Consider the following 18,102-nt stretch of genomic DNA (forward strand, 5'->3'; position numbering starts at 1 on the left):
TTTATCTTTACAAAAAATGGCTTTTTTATAGTAGTATTTCTCTCTTCTGTTTATCTGCATAAGAATTATCTCAACTATTACTGGAACTTCCATCATCTGTATTAATTTTTAAATTAATTTTGTCAAGTTTCATGAAAAAAAAAACTGTTAAAATTTCCACTGGACTTACACGGAATTTATAGATTACCTTGAAATGAAATTAGCTTGACAAATTGATGGAATCCAGTCGCTCACTCAATCCACAAACATGACTATTCTCTCGATTTATTTATCTCTTCATATATATCTTTCAATAAACCTTAAAATTTTCTTCATAAAGGTCTTATAAATATAATTTTGGATTGATTTCTTGATACCTTAGTTGCTATTGCTAATGGAATTGTTTTTCCTCATTACCCTTTGGAATCAGCTATTCCTGGTATGTGTAAACACTATTAAATTTTGCATACTGATCCTTTAGCCAGTAGCTTGCCTTAAATTAATATAAATTACATTCACTTTTATTCATAAATTTGACTAGTAAATTTCTTGGATTATATTGTAGACCTTCTTTTTATCTATAAATAATGATAATTGTACCTCTTCCTTTTAAATAACTTTCTCATTTATTTTTCCTTACCGTATGGGCTGTGATTACCCATAGATTAAAGAACAATGGAAGTGATAGCAAGCATGCTTGCATTATTTCTGATTCTAATTGGATGCTTTGAAATTTAGACCACTAACTCTGATGTTGATATATGCTATGTATCAGATTAAGGAAATTGCCTTTTGTTGCTAGCTTGGTAAGATATTTTTAACACGTGTATTATTGGCTTATACCAAATGCTTTTTCTGTATCTATTTAGATGATCATATATATTTCCTTAATATATTAATAAACAGGTTACATTAATTTTTCATGTGGGTCATGTTTGTAATTGTGGAATAAACTCTACTTGATAATACATTTCTTTTATACAGTGCTAGATTTTAGTTACTATGTTTCATTTAACCAGTTTGCAGCTGTATTCATAAGTGAGTTGTCTTAAAATGGTCCTTTTCTTTACAATTCTTTTCAAGTTTTGATATTAAGATAGTTTTACCATCATAAAAAAATAGAATACATTTGGCAAATACTGTGACTGTTCCATGAAGCCTTGAAAATGAAACTGTGAAACTAAACCTTGATTAACATACTTTTTTGTGGGGATGGGGGAGGAGAAGGGAGAAGGAAGAAGAAAGGAAGGAAAGTCTCACTAAATCAATAGTGCTCTAGTATTTTGATCTCATGACCTTTTTACATGCTTATAAACTATTGCGGACCTCAAAGGGTCCTGTTCATGTCAGTTATATCTATGAATATTTACCATATTAATTTCGGTCAATGAATATTACATGTAATACTGATTCTCTGGAATTGGTTGAGACTCCTTTTGTGGCCTTGTAATAAATAAGTTTATACAAGTTTAATAAGCACCAAAAAAGAATGCATGTTCTCTATTTGTTGGATGAAAGATTTTGTATACATTATTTTAAACTTATTAATTCTATGGTTCTATTACGTTATATTCCTACAAATATTGTCTGCTTTTGCATTCTTTATCTTTGTTTCTGGAAGAGCTGTGCTGAATTCTTCCAAAGTGTACTTATTTTCATTTTATGCCTCATGAATCATGCCTAGGTTGTTAAATGAATAAAAATTTTGAGAGTTATATATTCTTAGTAGACTATTTCTTTTAACATAAAGTGATGTTCCTCTCTACCACTTTTATATTTTTGGTTCCTATGTAGTTGACATTTCAGCCCTTTATTTTCACAATTTCTCTAGCTTTAGATTTTAGATGTCAGTCTTATTAAGTGCATGTAGCTGGCTCTTTTTTTAATCCTATCTAAAACTCTCTTTGTTTTAATAGGTGAATTTAATCGTTGTATATTTATGCTACTACTGATATATCTGGCCTTGATGGTATCTCCCAGGAGATGTTGTAGCCTTTGCCCCTATGGTATATACAGACATACCAATAGATCATTTCCTGAGCTAATATTTCCCTATTGTCATACCTCTTGTTTATTATCCAAAATTCATATACCATATATACCTCCCCATACAATGGTTTTATGTGATGTTTATATAAAATAAAACTATATTTGTGTCCACAAAATTCAATACAATATTTTTAACAAAATTTTATGTGGGAAAAGTCTTGAGCTATGTTCAAAATACATTTGCTAGGGGCCAGCCTGGTCGCATAATGGTTAAGTTTACGCACTCCGCTCCGGTGGCCTGGGGCTCACAGGTTCAGATCCTGGGGGTGGACCTACACACCATTTATCAAGCCATGCTGTGGCAGGCATGTATTTATACTTTACATATAAAGTAAAGGAAGATGGGCACAGATGTTAGCTCAGGACCAATCTTCCTCAGAAAAGAGGAGGATTGGCAACGTTGGCTCAGGGCTTATCTTCCCCACCCGCCATCCCCCAAAAAAATACTTTGGCTAGAATAACCTAATCACTGTATAAGAACCCATGTGGAAAGCACCTCAGAATTGTCCCACTGGAAGGTGAGGATGGTTGTGCCATTTAGGACCAGACTCCCATGCCCATTGTTTGAGCATTGCCCCAAGGGCGTTAATCACCCACCATCTCTCACATGGACAAGCTCCCATGGTGCAAGAGAAACTGTCAGTGTGTGGGGCACTGTCCTCCCCACATGCACGTGATCTCAGATGGGCTGAAGGGATACAATGCAGAGCATCAATGATGTCTGTTACAGTCTGAGTGCTGATTTCCTTGCTGTGCTATCCCTGCAAAATTCGTCATGTTGTCCACTTATGTATGGATACTATACTTCAATAAAAAAAGTTTATTTAAATATTGTTCGTAGGAAATGTATGACGTACGAAGAAGGTGTCATTCCAGAAAAAGAATAAAGACAGAGATACCTTACACTTAAGATCAAAACTGTTTCCCCAACTATTCTGGCTGGAATTTCAACGTCACCCAATCTGCTACTGCTTGTCTCACCAACAACAGTGTCTTAGATTTCCTGACATGACATCAAAGTTTTGCCAATATAGAAAATGATGCTGCCCAGGACATTCAACTCATGCTTGCAGATATAATTATTCATTTGGTCATTCACTCATTCACAAAGTATTGCCTGACCACTTAGTTGGTTAAGTACTGTGGGAGATCAGAATTGGTCACCCCAAAATATGTCTTTCTGGTCAAGGACAAGAGACTCTGAAAGAAACTTTGACCTTCCGCCCACCTGCCTAAAAGAATTTAAGGTAGAAGGCCTGTCCCCAGGACAGGCCATCAACATAGATAACTCTGGGTATCAGTAGACTGTGAGGATCCTTGCTAAGCCCATTCTTATCAAAGTCCTGTCTACCAAACATTTGCTTTTCCATCTCCATTTGAATTGCCTTCCTCCCCTATGAAGACCCAAACCACTACCCCCAACATCCTCCTTTGTCTTTAGCTGAAGATGGTATTTAAGGTGGTGGGATTTGCACATTCTGGCGAGTTACTCAGTTTTCCTGGGTTTCTCCCATGTATACATGTTATTAAACTTTGATTGTCTCCTGTTTTTCTGTCTCATGTCAACTTAATTCTTACACTAGCCAGAAGGACATAGAGGGTAGAACTGTCTTCCTCCCCTACAGTACCATGCATGCTGCTAGTGAGAAAATGATGATTAAGTTCTTCCCTGCCTTCAAGGAGCTCATAGACCAGTAAGGAAGACAGATATGTAGCCAATTAAGTATGACAGAGAAAGTTAATATAACAGCAGCATAAGCAAATTTCCATGAACATCAATTTAGTACAAGAAGTTTGGGAATGGCATTAAAGAGACACTCAAGTAGGAGTAGGATTTTGATGCGATGAAAAAGCAGAGAAAGGAGATAAATGCATGAGGCTGCATAGTGCATTCAATGAAACAGGACATAGTTGAGGATGGCCAGACTCGAAGGTGGGGTGGGGAATGGGGAAACATGTAACGAGACTGATATGGTAGGTAGTGTCAGATGGTAAGGGACCTCAATTTGTGTATTATTGTGATCAGAACTGATTCTATAGATAAAGCAGAATCCAGAAAAGGTTTTTAAGTGAGGAAATGGCATCCACAAATCAATGTTTTAGGAAATTGGGACATAAACTAGAGGATGAGTGGGAGTGAGAAGAAAGTATAGACAACGAGATCAGGTGAGAAGCTATTGAAGCTATTCAAGCTATTGAAATACTTCCAGGGAAGATGATAAGGGCATGTTTTTAGGAGTATTTAGAGGTAATCTCTCTGTAAATGTTTAAGCTTCACCATTAGATGTGTGGTCATGGCCCCAAGCAGGTGCACAAAGCAATAAGTACCTTTGTTAGACAAAGAAAAGAAGAAATAGCCCTCTCTAGAAATCATATATCTACAGAGGTGAGACAAGACAAAGAAGCACAATTTAAACAGCCTGATAGAAAATCAAGCAAAACAATAAAAGAGAAAATGAGCAAATAAAAGAGAGGTGAATGTGTAAGGAACTGATACAGACATTTCTAGTGGCTAAGGTCTTAAGTTAACAAAAAAAGAAAATCAAGCTTTTATGAAGGAAAAGTCACTTGGCACACAGTTTTGTTTTACAAAAAAAGAAAGGTATAAAATATAATTTATAGCAGATTGAAGGGTACGAAAAGCACAGGCCCTTGCAAGGAATTTCACAGATGTCCAGCATGGAATTTCACAGATGTCCAATCTGTCCGTATAAATTGTGCAGACTAAACAAAAAAACAAATGATCAATTTCCTTGTGAAAACAAAGTTAAACTTCCAATAAATAAAGCTATCTTCTAGGGAGAAAGTTCATAAGTAGTTGGAGGAACTCGAGGGAAAAAAAGGACGCTTAACAAAATCTACTAACAATCACAGGAATACACACACACACAACTAATTGTATCTTCCACGGATGTTATTGAGCACCTATTATATTCTAGACACTGTCCCAGGGGTGGGGATATAGCAATGAATAAAACAGATACAAATCTCTGCCCTCACGAAACACTCATTCTCATGCCCTTTACAATCAATCCATTCCTTACAGTTCTAACACAGAAATGTGGTCTCACTCTGCTTGCTTAAGCCCCCCAGTGGTGTCCCAGTAAGAATCCTTTACTATGCTCTACTCAGCCCGACCCACCAAGCCCTCGGTTCCCCTCTGACCTCGTTTTCTTTCACCCATTTCTTTGCTTTCAATAATCTTACCACTCTGGCCGCCTTTATGGTGCTCAAACACTTTAAGCTTATGCCTCTTTTAGAGCTTTTCCCCTTGTTCTTCCATTTGTCTGGTAAGACTTTCCCCAGATATTCACATGATGGCTCCATAGGACCCATAGATTCAGTTCAAAGGTCTTCTCCTTGGTAACATTGTCCAGACTGCACTAACTCAGTGTGTGCGCTACTTAAAATTATTTTATTAGTTTATATCCTCGAGTTCCATGAGAGCAGGGACCATGATGATCATATTCAGTCCAGTCTCTATAAGTAGGTGTTTAGAAAAACTGCTTGTTAAATGACTGAGTATATATACGTGTGCGCGCGTGTATCTATGGTTTAGTGGAAACTAGTCACTAGACTATTGCAACTTAGCTAACTGCACAGTCATAAGAGTCTAAACAAAGATAAGCTCTTTCCACCAATTCATGATGCTTATGTTATGCCCATGTTTAGTAGGTTCACAAACAACTGATGTTTGGTGGCAGGGTGGCAGTGGTGATTTTGGTGGTGGTGACGATAAATAAATGAATTTTATTGCCCTGTAATTAAGGCAGCAAGTCTGTGCATAGGCCAACAACCTCAACCAATGGACCTGCAACTAAAAGGTCAGAAAATGTTAGAAAGTGAATTACACTCTGCTCCTGAATTTCAATTGTGATCTGCAATGTACGTGTGTTTTACACTCTATCTTCTCTAAAACACAAGGCACAGCCAGTTTTGCTCAGTATTTTTACTACAATGAAATGTGTATAGCTATCTGTATGTGTATTCACTCATTCATTTATTCAGTCATTCATTCAAAGATTTTGAGTGAGACCTCAAGTTTTATTGACATTTGTAAACCTGCAAATCTCCAAAGCCACAGGAAACATCAGTGCTGACTCTAAAATCTTTAGACATGCTGTTTTGCCTTCAACTTGGTGGCAATCAGGGTTCAGGCAAAGTTTATGTGGCCTTTTAGTCCCAATAATATTTAAACTACGAATGCTGAGAATCACACGTACTGGCACTATGCAGTGCAATCTGAACCTGGAAAAAACCCGCAGCACCTTTGATCATCCTGTTGATTACACAGTGGTGAACTCGTGTGCATTGACTTTTCAATCAACCATTTTTTGTCTCAGTGAGGCAACCATTTTTGCTCAGAAAGGCAACCTCGGCTACATAAACATTCCTGACTGTTGACCTGTAATGCAATAAGCTGCTCATAAAGGAAAAAGGAAAAAAAAGGAAAGATTTAAACTGCCTCTCAGCCTTTATTTTTGTGATAGGAGAGCTTTAGGTGCTTTGAGAACAGTTACAATTTGCATATACCAGTGGGAATAGAATATAAAATCAAAATGTAAACCTTCAAAGTATCATTCATTTTACATTAAAATAAAGGACATCAGGAATAAATGAAAATCACTTCTATAGAGGCAGTGAAAAGACAACACTCGTGTCACAAATATAGCCATCTCCACCTCTGCCCTCCTCATAATGCGCTGAAAAGAGGAAGAGTGGGGCCCTCCCTACCCAGGCGAACTCTTCCCTGCAGTTGGAATATGAGCCCACAGGCCCCAAGGGTAGGCGTTGGAAGAACTTTGGATCAGAAGTCAAGCTGGCCGTGTGACTCTGGGTAAGTCACTTCATGACAGAGCCTCTAGGTTCCATCTATGAAATGAGGAAGTTGGAGATGAGCTCTACAGTTTCCGTTAATTCTAATATTCTAATAGCTTGTTTTTACAACCTGCAGAAAAATAATAGGGGGAAAAAACTTGATAATTTTATTTTTCTCCTTTCAATGAGAGTAAAACATGAATTACTTATATTCAAATTGAAAAAGACCGAATAGAACTTTGCCCAGTCTTCCTGTTCCTAGTTTTCCCATTAATATGTTTTCAATCTACTTCCATGTAATTCAGGATCTAAGAATATTTCTTCCTAATTTGCACCTTCCAAATTTGCTACTTTAGGGCATATACTTTTTTTTAAATTTTTTGTTTATTGCAGTAATATTGGTTTATAACATTGTATAAATTTCAGGTGTACATCATTATACTTCTATTTCTGCATAGATTACATCATGTTCACCACCCAAATACTAATTACAACCCATCACCACACACATGTGCCAAATTATCCCTTTCGCCCTCCTCCCTCCCCCCTTCCCCTCTGGTAACCACCAATCCAATCTCTGTCTCTATGTGTTTGTTTGCTGTTGTTATTATCTACTACTTAATGAGGGAAATCGTATGGTATTTGACCTTCTCCCTCTGACTTATTTCACTTTGCATTATACCCTCAATGTCCATCCATGTTGTCACAAATGGCTGGATTTCATCGTTTCTTATGGCTGAGTAGTATTCCATTGTGTATATATACCACATCTTCTTTATCCCTTCGTCCCTTGATGGGCACTTAGGTTGCTTCCAAGTCTTGGCTATTGTGAATAACGCTGCAATGAACACAGGGGTGCATGTATCTTTATGCATTGGTGTTTTCAAGTTCTTTGGATAAAAACCCAGCAGTGGAATAGCTGAATCATATGGTAGTTCTATCCTTGATTTTTTGAGGAATCTCCATACTGTTTTCCATAGTGGCTGCACCAGTTTGCACTCCCACCAGCAGTGTATGAGAGTTCCCTTCTCTCCACATCCTCTCCAACATATGTTGTTTCCTGTCTTGTTAATTATAGCCATTCTGACAGGCGTGAGGTGATATCTCATTGTAGTTTTGATTTGCATTTCCCTGATAGTTAATGATTTTGAACATCTTTTCATGTGTCTGTTGGCCATCTGTATATCTTCTTTGGAGAAATGTCTCTTCAGGTCTTTTGTAGGCATTTACTTTTTAATGAGTAAGTGTGTTTTCTTTAAGAAGGTATGCTGACGGGGGGAGTGGAGGGAGGAAAACCAAAAGATATTCTTTCTCTTAGGAATCTGAGACCAGAAATATTTTATGTGTGTAGATTTTTTTAAAGCTGATATTTCTATCATTTTATGTAGAGAGGAACTACCTTAAGACAGCTTGATTTGTGATCCTTATATTTATAGCCTTTTTTTTAAACTTAAAATTGCAATACTAACCAAAGCTGGCATTTACCATTGCCGAAAGATTGCTACTTAAGTACACATTCCGTATTGGGACATAGGAAGTTCATCTACAGCCATGTATGCACAGTGAAAACACTTATTTCATAATTTACTTTTATTTTTGTGGATTTTCGTCAGTTTTTGAATTTCTTTTGCACCTAACTATAGTTGAAATAGGAAACACAATACATGGCCCATAAAGTTAAAAACAAAAAAAAGTCAATGAAATCTTTTATTTGTGATATTAATGTCTGGTGATTTGAGTTAACATGAATCAAGAATGAAAGATAATGAACTGACCTCCCCGTAAGATTAAATTGTCCCATTCCACAGTATGGGAATGGGACATTCCCATTCCTTCCTCCTCCCAGGCAAGGAAAAGACACTTGAAGCCAGTGAAGAGTGCTGGGCCAATACATTAGTGGTGATAAGAAAGCTGTTGTGCTGATTTGCAAGATGGAAAAACTTTTTATTCTATTTTTCTAGAATCATATGATGTGAATTAATGTACCTCTAAATAAGACAATTAAAATAGGCTTGGTGACACTGACACCACAAAGTTTATAGACAAACAAGAGAACTTGATGGGCCTAGCATCATAGTTCACTCATAATTTGGGAACTCGAAGAAACTCTGCCCTAAATTGGGTCAGGATTTTAAAGACTTGGCATCATGTACTAGCTAGTATCACTGAAACTGTGACAAACATCCCACATATCCTAGAACTAAAAGTTCCTTTCACAGTTTGAAATGTTGGATTCAAAAAGCTTAGCACTGAAATTGTTATTGAAATGGAAAAGCAAGGAATTGTTGGAGATTAAAAAACTAGGTATGAAAACCGTATTTTAACTAAGACTAAACTTTCCAATCTTGCTCTAGATATAAATGCATGTAAAATAAACAGTGTCAGTGTTCAAGACAATAGCTCTCCCTCGTCTCTGTCACAATTCCTGTTTTATCTCCTCTGTAGAACCTTTCATTCTCTGACATTACCTCATTATATACTTCCCCTGTGTAATCCCTCTTTCCCTAACAGAAGGTAATCTCAATGAGGATAGACACATTGTCTCATTCACCATTGTAACCACAATAAACACTAAAAGCATAAATAATTGAATAGACGAATGAATAAATGTAGGAGGTGAAATCTGAATGCAGTACATTTTTTCAGCACAACAGAGAATGCTTGTCCGCTACAAAGAGAGTAAGTAGGAAAAGAGTCATCTTTAATATAACTTTCTAGTATTTTAAGAAGCCTCAAATAACTTACGCAAAAAAGTACCCAAATAATAAATGTAATGTGCCTTATAATTTAAATACTTGATAGCATATAGTTAATACACTTTAAAAAGCATATATTTCTGTTTGACTTATTTTATGATAAATTAAGATATTTATATGGTACGAAATGGGCTTTCAGAACTTAAGTACAGTGTATATAACATCTTATCCATCAGAAATAAAGATTCAGCTTACAATTGTGACACTTAAAATTATCAAGTAGCCTCTAGTGTTTTATTAGGGATTTCCTATATACAATTTTTGTCCTACTCTTTCAGGTAACACAACCATATTCATGAGTTACACATTTCTCATAACTATCACTGTAAGATATATATAATTATGTCAGGTTTTGATGCAAATAATCCATAATCAATCTATAAGTCAAAATTGGGGTGAGTTAATTATGAGCCAGGTTTGAGGACTAAAGCTCAGGGCCTTCCTTCCCCAAGGAAGGACAGCACAAAAGAAGTAGAGTGTACAGAGTGGTTATGTACCGTCTTGGAACAAAGAGCATACATCACATCTGACAGGAATATCTCTTTTGCTACTGTCACAAGATGCTTACCTGGCACAGCAGGTCAGTCATTAGTCCTTAGTTTCCAGGAAGAGATGCTTATTCTTAAAGAAATGCCGGCATTGAGGGAAGTTGCATCCCTATCTTTAAGGGCATCGTTCTTGTCTTTGGGACACAGTAATTGTTTAAATCAGATGTACAATGCATGCTCAACAGGCCACGTCAGGCCCTTTTGGAAAAACAAGGTCAGGCTGAGTTAGTTTTACACCAAATTGCTTCCTCATATACTCCAATATATCCTATTGCTTTTCATTTATTTATCACAGCTAACAACAAAAGTAAAAAAAGATAAATTGGACTGTATCAGAATTTAAAACTTCTGTGCATTAAAAGGCACAATTAAGGGGTTGGCCCAGTGGCACAAGCAGTTAAGTGTGCGCGCTCCGCTGCAGCGGCCCAGGGTTCACCGGTTCAGATCCCAGGTGCACACCAAGGAACCGCTTGTTAAGCCATGCTGTGGCGGCGTCCCATATAAAGTAGAGGAAGATGGGCAGGGATGTTAGCCCAGGGCCAGTCTTCCTCAGCAAAAAATAGGAGGATTGGCATTGGATGTTAGCTCAGGGCTGGTCCTCCTCACAAAAAACAACAACAACAACAAAAAAGGCACAATTAACAAAGTGAAAAGGCAACCTACGAAATGGGAGAAAATATTTGCAAATCATTTATCTGATAAATATTTGCAAATCACATACCTGCAAATCACCCAATACATAAAGAACACCTACAACTCAAGTACAAAAAAATAAACCATCTAATTAAAAAATGAGCAAAGAGGGCCCAGCCAGGTGGCACAGAAGTTAAGTTCACGCACTCTGCTTCAGCGGCCCAAGGTTCGCAGATTCTGATCCCGGGAGCAGACCAATGTACCAATTATCAAGCCACGCTGTGGCAGCGTCCCATGTAAAGTAGAGGAAGATGGGAATGCATGTTAGCCCAGGGCCAATCTTCCTCAGTAAAAAGAGGAGGATTGGCAACGGATATTAGCTCAGGGCTAGTCTTCCTCACAAAAAAAAAAAAAATGAGCAAAGGACTTGAATAGACATTTCTCCAAAGAAGATATACAAATGGCCAATAAGTACGTGAAAAGATGTTCAACATCACTAATCATTAGGGAAATGTAAATCGAAACCACAGTGAAATACCACCTCACACCAGTTAGGATGGCTACTACCAAAAAAAGAAAATTACAAGTGTTGGTGACAATGTGGAGAAATTAGAAACTTTATGCACTCTTGGTGGGAATGTAAAATCGTACAGCTGCTATAGAAAACAGAATGGCAGGTCCTCAACAAATTAAAAATAGAAGTACTATATGATTCAGCAATTTCACTTCCGAGTATAGATCCAAAAGAATTGAAAGCAGGGTCTTGAAGAGATATTTGTACACCTGTGTTCATAGTAGCACTATTCACAATAGCCCAAAAGTGAAAGCAAACCAAGGATCTTTCAATGGATGAAGGGATAAACAAAATGTGGTGTGTATATGGAGGGAATATTGTTCATCCTTAAAAAAGAAGGAAATTCTGACATACACTACAATATGGTTGAACCTTGAGGACGTTATGCTAAGTGAAATAAGCCAGTTACAGAAAGACAAATACTGCATGATTCCGCTTATATGAGGTACCTAGAGCAGGCAAATTCAGAGACAGAAAGTAGAATGCCGGTTGCCAGGGATAGGAGGAGGGAGGAATGTGGAATTGTTGTTTAGTGGGTATAGAGCTTCAGTTTTGCAAGAAGACAGGGTTCTGAAGATTAGTTGCACAACAATGTGAATGTACTTGACACTACTGAACTGTACACTTAAAAATGGTTAAGATGATAAATTTTACATTATGTGTATTTTACCACAATTTAACTTTTTTTAAGTTGTGTCAGGTATATATGTCTTTATTTATCCAATACTCGTTATTGGGCTTTTGGTTTTCTTAGGCCATGTCTAATGCTTACCTATTAAAAGAAATGCCACAGTAAATATTTTAGTGCCTTAAGCCTTTCTTTGCATTTTTGTATTTGGTTTAACATTAGACTAGGTCCACAGGAGCTAAATTAGTAGGTGATAGATTATCAACATGTTTAAAGTTCTTTACTCATAAGAATTGACCTTTAAATGTATTAAATTAATGTCAGTTGTCTAGGTAACTTGCCAGGATTTACTGGTTATAGGTGCTTTCAAAATATTAGATAAATAGACTTCTAATAGTTTTCTAATACTCCTGGAAGATACGTCTTTAATTTTAATATCTGCCATGAATATTTTATATGCAAGAAAAACATTTTTATAGGGTTGTTATTACAGATATATATTAGGTTATTTAAGGTCATTTATAATGACTTTTGTGATGAGATCCACTCAGAATTCATGGTCAGAAAAATATCTGTCCCTTTGTCAATTTTCCTGCCAGGCAGTGTCAGCTACGTCTACCACCATATTTCTCCCTTTGCTCTAAATGCTAAGAAGCTTGGGTCTCCTTTTGTGCAGTGCTCTTCACCCAGAGTTCTGTTACACTATTTCCTTGTCTTTCCTTTTTTACTAGAGAGGATAAGGATGGGAATTATAGACCACGAGCTGTGCAGGGATTTTATATGCATTGTCCCATGTAATCTGCTGGACAGCTGTGTAGCATAGTGGTCCAGATTCCCTTTCTACCAAAAGAACTGATATGCAGAGTTTGAGTAACTTGACTTTTATTACCCAGCAATTCTTGGCCTTATTATATTCAAGTTTTTATTGTAAGTTGCTATAAGCCTTCTTGGAAGTAAAGAAGATACATAAATAAATCATGTAAACCAGTACTTTCAACATCAAAACATCATTTTATATAGTGTTGAGCACTGATGATGGTAGAACGTTAAAGCCTGAAGGAGTCAGTCGTCTCTTCAGCCCCATCCTTTGACAAGTGAGGCCCAGAGAGGTGACCTCAGCGACCTGAGGCTTATAACTGGCCCTTAGCTACATTTCTGTCTTCTCTTCCGAAAAATAAAGTTGAATCATTTTTTCTGGCTCATTTTTATTTCCTGTGCAAGGATCTCACCGCCTATTAGTCTCAGGATCAATGAACTCTCAAAGAAAGAATGAAAAAGAGATTTAAATATATTAATAAAATCAATTTGTACTAGATTGTACATTGTACATTGTAAATACCTGTCCAAAATTAACTTCCCATAATATCAAATCATAATGAACATGGCTGGAATATCTCCAGCAGTAATCACAGATTTTTACACACATGATGCACTAATAAAAAATCATCGAAGTCAATCAATAGAATTAAAAGCTTTTATATGGTATCTTATGATCTGGTGAGAAATATCTCATATTTCTCTTATTTAATCTTGTTTTCCTTGCCTTTTTGACCTGTGGTAGGAAGAATAATGCTCCCCACTCCAATATGCCCACATCTTAATTCCTAGAACCTGTAAATATGTTATGTTACGTCGCAAAGGAGAATTAAGGGTGCAGATGTACTGCTGTTGCTAATCAGCTGATCTAAATATAGTGAGAATATCCTGGGTTATTCACATGGTCCCAATGTATTCACAAGGGCCCTTTAAGTGTGGAAGAGGGAAGCAGAAGGTCCGTGTCAGAGTGAAGCTGCATGAGAAAGACTAAACCAGCCATTGCTGGCTTTAAAGATGGAAAGGGGACAGGAGCCAACGAATGCAGACAGCCTCTAAGAGAAGCTGGAAAAGGTGAGGCAAGGAATCGGACTTTTCTCCTCGAACCTCTAAAAGGAGTGCAGCCCTGCGGAAATCTTGATTTTAACCTAGTGAGACCCACTTCAGGCTTCTAATCTTCCAGCACTGTAAGATATTAAATAAATTTGTGTTGTTTTAAACCATCAAATTGATGGTAATTTGTAGTAAAAGGAAACTAATACAGGCATTAATATTTTCATATGATTTTTAATGTTAAATGTAAAGATTCTGCTCCTTTAATACTAACTAGTACTGACATATTATTGTCATAAATATAAAACATACCCTTGGATAGGGAGCCAGCCTTTATCTTACTACGTATCATTTTTCCTGGAAATCTATAGAGACACACACTCATGCCTTTGATTCATTCTTTTATCACTCATTTATCTTTTGAACAAATTTTTATCTTAGAAGTTTCCTTTCATTCGCAGTATTCTGACCTCTTAAAGAATAAATTCAATAAGGACATTTCTCTAACCTCCCCACTACCCCCCATATCATCTTCTCAGTTCTTGTTGTACCAAGAATGACCAGCGAATGAGTTCCTGACCCCAGATTCTCACTTAAAAACAAGGCCATTAGAGGAATTAGCATGCATCTCCTGCTGCAACCACAAGGGGGCACACTGTCCACAGAGTAGTGCTTGGTCTGAAAGATGGAGCCAGGAACACAGTGGAGCTTTGATTCCTGAATTCCTGTTAGAACCACAGACTGGCACAATACCACTCACATAAGTCCACTATGTTGAATGGTCTTCCATGTACCATCCCAGCCTTGGCTGCAGCCTACTGCAGGACTCTTGGTCACTGGGAGCTAAGGAATCATGTAGCCACAAATCCAGAGCCCAGAACCACATATATCTTCCTTCTCCCGATCTCGTGGGCTTCTCCTTTCAGACGTTATATATCCAAAATATCAGGTTAATGTCCCTTCCTGAACAATGACTTCTTGGCCGCTTTCTAATAGTAAAATTCTAAATATCTCCAAGACTTTCTGCCATCCAGAATTCTTTGACTCGCTTCAGATAGAAACATTCTGGCCCTTCTCCCTAGAGGAAAGGAAAACAAATTGACAAATGAAAGAAAAAGGTAAGTTTCCAGATTACGTCTCATTACACAATAACTAGAATATTTATGCTGTTTCAAACGATTCATATATCCCCACTTGCCTAGTTTGTACTGTTATCTCAAAGTAATTGTGTAATTTGTTACTTTTTTCTTTTAATAGAAAACGTTTACTTTATCATTCAGCTAGGTATATAAAACCAAAGAAGTTTCACAAAGAAGGCAATGCTTCATGTCTTTGCTTACCCTGTTCATGAAGGAAAGAGCGTTTAATAGTTGAGCCTTTAAATACTTCCTTTTCTCTTTTTCCTACATTGTCCTTGAAAACCCACACTGTAAGTAAATTTTCTTTAAAATTGTCAAGCTTAATTTTCAAAAAATTAAAAGCGTCCTACAAATGTAGATATATGTCAAAGATTTATTTATTTTACAAGTGAGGGAGCCAGGAGGATGGTAAAGCTGGTTCAGAAAGCATTTGAGAAACAGATTTATATAGCCAGTCAGAGAAAATGTGCTGAAACAGATTTGCCAAGTTAGCGAAAGGACTAACTTTCTAAAAGGTTAATGTTCTACAGAGCAATAAAACTGTAACCGTTGTGGTTCTCTATTCATTTGCATCTGTACCAGAAATCATTTGCTTCTCAATGAGACAAAAATCTACAAGTTAACATGTAACTTCCCAGAGTCTGGCATGGCCCTAATCCGTAGTAAATAGTAAAACAAAACTACATTATCCTAGAAAATTAAATAATCCTTGGTGGGTTTGTTAACACTCAGGTATGATATTGACAACATATGCCATCCTCCTTTTTTGTTTTTCCAGGTTTTTGGTAATTTTTCTTATTACAATCAGGTGGGAAATCTCCTTACCCCCACATCCCTCCCCAAGGTGTACTCTTTCCCAATTAACGTTTTAAGCTTGGACATCTTTGATCTGCCCTTCTATTAATGGTGAACTCATTCACCTAACAATTTTTTAGCATCTTCCATTTGCCAGGCCATGTTCTAGATACCTTTGAATAACAGTTTACACTTCACAAAGTACCTTGATAGCAGTAGTCTCCTTTGTCATTAGCATTTAAGGAGATACATAATAATTCAACAAGTATTGAACAAATTCAAAAAATTATTATTTAGTAACAAGATTTTATATAAATATAAAATGGTCACTTTGTACTTATTTATTCACAATAACCTTCTTTGAAGATAGATTTTGTTACAGATATGGAAACTAAGGCACAAAGAAGGTAATTTCCTTGTGGCAAGTAAGCAGAAAGGTTTCAAAGCTTGTGTATTTTCCACTAGGCTTCACTGCCTTGAGCTCTTTTTATTTTAAACATGAGGATTGAAGTTTTCCATTTAAAGTTTAGGTTTATCTTGTTTATAGTTTAAACGGGAATCTGTTACCAAAAAAAAAAAAAAAAAAACTGATGAAATGGTTCAAAATCCCTTGCTAAATAAAACTCAATAAATGATAGTTCTTTAAAATTATTATTAGGGTAAGAGTCCCACCATAAATAATTGCTAAAATGCTGCTTTTTCTTCACATCCATTAAATCTGTACTTTTCTGTGAGATTTATGGCCCAATAAATCATACCTTTATTTTCCCTAAGGAAGATTCGCCCTGCGCTAACATCTGTTGACAATGTTCCTCTTGTTTTTTGCTGGGGAGGATTAGCCCTGAGCTAATATCTGTGCCAATCTTCCTCTATTTTGTACGTGGGATGCCGCCACAGCGTGGCTGGTGAGTAATGTAGGTCTGTGCCCAGGATCTGAACTCGAGAACTCAAGCCTCCAAAGTGGAGTGCACGAAACTTTAACCACTCAGCCACAGGTCTGGCCCCCTTTTTATCATTTAGATTTTAATTACTGTCAATTCTGAGTTAATTAACCTCTCCAGGTGTCTCACCTGAAGTTTAAGTGTCTCAAAGTCCCTAGAAACAGTCTTTAAAGAAAAATATATCTATAGAGAGAGAGAGAGAGAGAAAGAGAGAGGAAGAGATGTTTTCTCAGATAAAACTCAGTTTCTCAGGTAACTGCTGGAGAAAGAACTAGATTTCTCCAAACTCTGAGTTTTATCTAAAAGTTTATATACTTTGGATGTCAATACATCAGAATCCGTAAATTAATCATAGAAGAGAATGTGAACTCAGCATGAGAAGTTTGAGGCTCAATTATAATTTTGAGCCAGGAATTTTATTTCATTCCTATTGACCTTACTTACTGATATGTCAGCTGAGGATGTTGTGAGTAATAAGCCAGATATGCATGAGAAAGCACTTAGTAAAATTTAAAGAGCAATACAAATGCTAGGTGTTATTACTTTAGGATGCTTTGAACATTGAACTTTTTATAGGTTTTTAAACTTGCCATATTCTCTCTAGTTCAGGAGACCTGTAATGTTCTTCCCTACGCCCGGGACTCTGTTCTCACCACCTTCTATTCTATAACTCCTACTATCCTTGAGACTCTTGCTCAGAGAGAACTTCCTCTGGAAATTTTTCTCCATTCCCATTTCTGGGTTAATTAACAATATGCCCTCTCCTTCTGCCATTACAATATTTATCTCTGTAGTCTACTTACTTGCCCATCCCACCATTAAAATCTCTCTAAGAGAAGGGATCACATCTCTCTTATATCTGCACCACTTAAGACAGTTTACATTATATGGTAGATACTGAATAAATACTTGTGGAATAAATTTTAAACTGCCAAATCGCATATCTCCATCTCGTTACATAGAGACAAAGTGTGTTGAGCACCAAGCACTTCTTAAGTAGTATATATGATATTTAAATGAGATGGTCCCTACTCACAGGAGTTGAATTATTAAGATTTATATATAAAAGACAATTACAGAATAATGAAATCATATTCATGAGTAAGTAGAGAATGTATTACACAGACAAGTAGTACTGCATGTGGATAGAAAAGGAAGGAAGTGTTTTATAGGAAATAGGAAAGTTTGAGGCATCCTTCCATAATAGCCTGAAATCATCAGTATTCAAAACTATAAACTCAAACAGAACATCCTACCATGGCACCCGCACCGAGGCTATCCCTGGCAACATGACAACTGTGGGCTGGAGCACACTGAAGTTTCACAAAGGAGGCAAATGAGAATGTTTGTTTACAATCACTATTTGGCATTGTTTC

Source organism: Ceratotherium simum, chromosome 5 (assembly GCF_057802395.1).
Source record: "Ceratotherium simum simum isolate JZ-2026a chromosome 5, ASM5780239v1, whole genome shotgun sequence".
Classification (NCBI taxonomy): domain Eukaryota; kingdom Metazoa; phylum Chordata; class Mammalia; order Perissodactyla; family Rhinocerotidae; genus Ceratotherium; species Ceratotherium simum.